The 5230-nt window shown below is 41.1% G+C and overlaps 1 pseudogene; it reads right to left on the bottom strand.

Moving 5' to 3' along the window:
* Positions 1 to 2491: 2491 nt before the first annotated feature.
* Positions 2492 to 4520, bottom strand: LOC144375635 (melanoma inhibitory activity protein 2 pseudogene; annotated as a pseudogene).
* Positions 4521 to 5230: the final 710 nt, after the last annotated feature.

Genomic DNA, 5230 nt, shown 5'->3' with positions numbered 1-5230 from the left:
CTCCTTATATCAAAGAAGACATTTGGCGTTTGTTTTTTAGGGATTGGCTGGCTTCACTTAGCATAATCTGCTCTAATGCCATCCATTTCCCTCCAAATTCTATGATTTTGTCATTTTTTAATGCAGAGTAATACTCCATTGTGTATAAATGCCACATTTTTTTATCCATTCGTCTATTGAAGGGCATCTAGGTTGCTTCCACAGTCTTGCTATTGTGAATTGTGCTGCTATGAACATCGATGTAGCAGTGTCCCTGTAGCATGCTCTTTTTAGGTCTTTAGGGAATAGACGGAGAAGGGGAATAGCTGGGTCAAATGGTGGTTCCATTCCCTTTAATACCAGCTCTGGGAGGGCTTCTCCTAGCTACCACCACAAGCCACCAAATGCAGTAACGAGGTTTACTGAAGAGGCTAGCAAGAGGGAACATGCCAGGGAGTGGACTTTCATTGAGAAACCAAAAATTCCAGGGAAAATCCCATCCAATGAAGGTTAAGGGGGGCAGCAGCCCAAGGTCAGGGGCAAGGATTGGGTCTTCGGGGCAGTGACCAGACACGCCTCTGCACTGACAAGCCCTCGGACCTGGAGAAGGATGGGGAAATCTCTGACACAGCTGCGTCTGAACGCCTCTCACCCAGCCATGGAGGTAACTCAAATCACGTGTGAGGATGGCCTCCCACAAATATTGTTTTGTTTTACTTGACTGTCATTTACTTAGTTGGAAGCTGATTTAGTAAGTGGTGTTTTGTTTAGAACAGCCTTTCACCTTTTTTCTCTTGAAGCAAAATGTTGTTAGAGGACTGTATCATGGTATTTCACTATTTCCGTTCGGATTAAAACCTGAAATTAGATTCTTTCAAGTTGACCGGTATAAGACATGAACTACATGAGAAAATATTCACCAATAGTAGTTAGGGCAAAAGTAGTTCTGGATAACAATCAGTGAGTGATCATCAGTTCATTTTATACAGACCATAACTTCGGAACTTTCATCCACTCGCTTAGAGAAAGTAATATTTTATGCTGGCAAGTAAGGACTGATTTGACAACCAGTGTGACTCTTGAGGGAAAACAGAATTATTAGATTTATTAAAAGTGTAGACTTTCTTTTGCAAGACCCGAATTTTTTTATTTCTATTAATTTTGGGCTCAAGTATCAGGCAGATTCTTCACTGTGCTTCAAATGTTTTAATAGAGCTGCTTCTTATTTTTAAGAAGGAGGTTATACTACTACTTTCATTTCAGGTTTAAATGTATACTTTAAACACATGCACACACACATTTAGAGAGCATATTTAACATTTGAATAAAGCTTTAACTATAGTTAGGGCATTTTTAATACATGTTCGTTCTTGGTCTCTATTGGGTAAAACTTGTTCAAAGTGTTCTCTGTGTATTGGTGCAGGTTGGCCAATTGTCACTTGTTGGCAATGATATAGAAGTTGAAAGTGAGCAGTTCAAAAAACTTAAAGTAGTTTAGCAGAGTCATTTTATGAGTATCAAATCTAAGAATACCAAAAGCTGAGAATTATGTGTCTGATTCTTTTTTCAGTGTCCTAATAATTCATGTGTATTTTACAAATATCTCCCCAAAAACCAAAGACTAGGTAAACCTTTATCAGTGAACCACAGCAGAATGCAATTCTAAATTTCAGGAAAATGGGCATCAAATATAAAAGACAGGAACTGGGGTTGTGGGTCAGTGGAACAGCCCTCACTTAGCACATGCAAGGTACTGAGTAGGATTCTTAGAACCACATAAAAATTAATTAATTGATTGATTGAGTGATTAATTAATTAAAGGTAGAAGAAGAACTCAAAGATGAAGAACACAAAGAAAAATAGGAAGAAGAAGAAGGAGGAGGAGGAGGAGGGAGGAAGAAGAAGAAGAAGTCATCAAGATGACTCAGGGAAAATGGGAACAGAGTAAGTTTAAATTGTGGTTTCCAATTCCAAAATGTTTCCTGAGAATTGCAACTTTCTTTGTCTTTGAGATCTCCTACTTCCATGACATGTTTAGTAGTGTTTTCTGGTTTATTCTTAATATGCTCTAGTTATTGTTTTATGGGAAAACTAGTTGACATGCCCCACAAGACTGAAAATCAATGAAAATCTTTCATTAAGCATAAAGTTCCTTTCACATTTGCTACAATCATAGTAAATACACTTTTTTTCTATAAAGGGACTGCCTTTGTTGGGCATTTAAAATATCCCCAAAGGCTAGATGACATACATGAAAATCCCATTGTTGTTTATAGAATAGTGGATTAATCAAATTCAATGCTGTAATCTTTAGAGTAAAACAGAATGGAAATAATTTACTCATAGTATCATATTTAAACCATCTTTATTTCCAAAATACTATCCTAAGAATTATAGTTTTATTTAGCTTCAATCACAGCAAAAGTATAATCACTTATTTAAGTAAAAGCAATTACTTAAAAACTAAAAATGAGAGGTAAGTCAAATTACTTTCGAAGAGAGATCAAAAACATCAGGTTTCTTGTTGATGTTCAGTAGCAGGCTCACTTGAAGGCGGAATGAAGCCTGAAGGGCACTCACTTCTACTTTCAGAATGCAGGGGTGGGGGGAGGAAATCCAGCTCTTGGAAGAAGGTCATCAGGAAAATACCTCCATTCATAGACATCTGGCATTGGAAAAAATGGAGGGGGTGGTGGGCCCGGTGGAAAATAATCTCGAGGTGCCCCATACCTGTTTCCTGGAGGAGGCGGAGGGAAAAATGGTCCTCTTCTCATGAACTGACTCCTTGGGTCCACAGGAAACAATTCACCTCTGACTGGAGGAAAAGGTGCCAAAAATGAGCCGGAGCCAGTTGCTTGGTTTTCAGCAGGGAGAGATGAATCGGGCACATTGGAATCATCAAGATTGATTTTGGTCTCCTTTCTACTGGATTCTGAAGACATAGGCCCATCCTTTTTATCCAAAGAAGGCAGATTAGAACCTCTGAGTTCTGCTGGTCGTGATGGTCTACCATAATTCGAATAACATCCACCTTGCCAAGGAGGACCCAATGGTGAGGGACCATTGGGGGAATGCTTTCTGCCCAATGCTACATTTGAAACACCAAGTGCACAGGGATCTTCCTCTACAAGTTCAAATTGTAGCTCCCTTTCAGTTAACTTTTGTCTATTGCGAGCGTTTTGTTTCATGAAATAATGGAGGTTTCTTTCAGCAATCCAAACCGCCAACTCACTCTCATGTGCTTTTTTCTCAGAGTAAATAATCTTCCCCTGACAGGACTGAATGGTTCTCTCCAATTCTTCTTTAAGATATTTGGCTCGCTTTCTGTAGGTCTCCAGCTCTTCTCTTGTATGGCCCATCTCTTCTTTGACCTTGGAAAGTTTCTCCTCTTGCTCCACCTGGTAATTTTCCTCTACTCTGAGTTTCCTATGGAGTTTCATCATATTTTCTTGATAGCATTCCATCATGACTTTAAATTTCTGCTGAAGGTTCTCATTCTCACCTTCAAGCTGTGTATTTTCTGACAGCAAGGTTGCCTGTTCGGTCTTCAGACTTCTAATCTGTTCTCTAAGGTCTTCCTTTGTTTTCTCTACTTCAGATAAGGAAGCACAAGTTTGATATCTTTGTCCTTCTAAGGTTTCTAAGGAGGCCTTTAGCTTAGCGCCATCAACCAGTTTCTTCAAAGCTCCTTTGGGCTCATCATCCAAGTGAGCACCAATTCCTGATTCACTTGTCATTCCCCATTCCAAGTTCCCAATGTCTGTTTGGGCTCCCTTGCTTGGAGAAGACCTATCTTTCATCTTCAGCAAGCCTTCAGTCAGAGACTCCATGTGATTTTCTTTATCAGTTTGAGCTTGTTTTGCATGGAATTGAAAGTCTTCCAATGTGGTGCTCTCTTTACATTGGACACGTCCTTGTTCCCTCCATGCTTCAGCGTCTCCTTGTAAGATCGGTTTCTGACTTTGCTGAAGCTGGGAACATTCATCCAAGGCTTCCTTCATTGCCAGCTGAAGTCCTTCCTCACTCATTTGAAGCAGTCTCAAGTTTGTTTTAGTTTCAGCTATTTGTGAGCTGATTGATTCTGATTCACCTTCAAGGGACTTTATCCTTCTCGATATATCTGCCATGATTTCATGCTGTTTACAATGTTTGGCCTCTTGTTCTTCTAGCTCTTTTTCTAGGAAGAGTCTTTCATCCCCATGGCTAGGTTTGGACCTATGCAGCTTTTCATAGGTTGCCTCCAAATTTGGGACGTCTCTTGGACCCTTCTCAGAACTGCTGCCCTTTAAAGTTGACTCTAAGCCTTTAAGCTCTTTTTGAACAAGGCTGACTTTTTCAAGTAGTTCACATTTTTCTTCAATTCTTCTAGAAAGTTTTAAAGCCAGCTGTTTTTCTCTTCCCACATAAAGCCTGCTTCTAACACAATGAAAACTTCTCCACAAAAACAAGAGAAGAGCAAAACATCCAATAGCTCTACACATCACCAACTCCCAAGAAACACCATAAGGATTAGGGCCTGGCTTCATGTCTTCGGACAATGCTGCCACAACCCTGCCTACTTCTTCCAGGACCACCCGCTAATATGGCTGTAGGGCAGTCCTTGGTGCCTCCATCAAGCTAAGTTGGCTTTGGCTCTTGCCACCACAACCACAGCCTGCCCAGGCAGGCCAACATAGGCTGTGAACACTCAGGTGTTTGGTGAGGAACTCAAACCTGCACCAGGCAACGGAACATACCACTGAGAACCCCTGCAAGGGGGGGGGTTGTGATGGTGGGGAGCTGGGGTGAAGGACTCCCAGGAGCCTTGTGGTGCTCAAGTGCCCATCAGGGGAGTCTTGGCCCCTTCCTTCCCTAACCAGTGCATCCTGAAGTGTCACGGGTTCAAGTCCCTTCCACTCCAGCAGACAGGAGTCCTCTCTAGGCCTCCCACATCTGAGTTTGGTTTAGGCCAGGCCAAGGAAGGTGGAGCCTCTTAAGTTTCTATACAGTCATAATGCCACTCAGTTTGATGTCATACAAATTCTAAAGCTTTCTAAACTGTCTCAACAGATTTTATGTCATATATTTATATTTGTATTTATATTTGTACTGCTTGCCCTTTTGCTATAGTGACCCATTGCTTTCCCTGCTTTTGTTCTCTTTCTTCCTTCCTCCCTTCCTCCCTCCCTTCCTTCATTTTTTCCTTTTTTTCTTCCTTCTTTACTTCCTCCCTTCCTCCCTCCCTTCCTTCTTTTTTCTCCCTTCCCTCCCT

Source organism: Ictidomys tridecemlineatus, chromosome 3 (genome assembly GCF_052094955.1).
Source record: "Ictidomys tridecemlineatus isolate mIctTri1 chromosome 3, mIctTri1.hap1, whole genome shotgun sequence".
In the NCBI taxonomy this organism is placed as follows: Eukaryota; Metazoa; Chordata; class Mammalia; order Rodentia; family Sciuridae; genus Ictidomys; species Ictidomys tridecemlineatus.
Note: the sequence above shows the minus strand (reverse complement) of the source record. Positions and strands in the feature narration are given on the sequence as shown.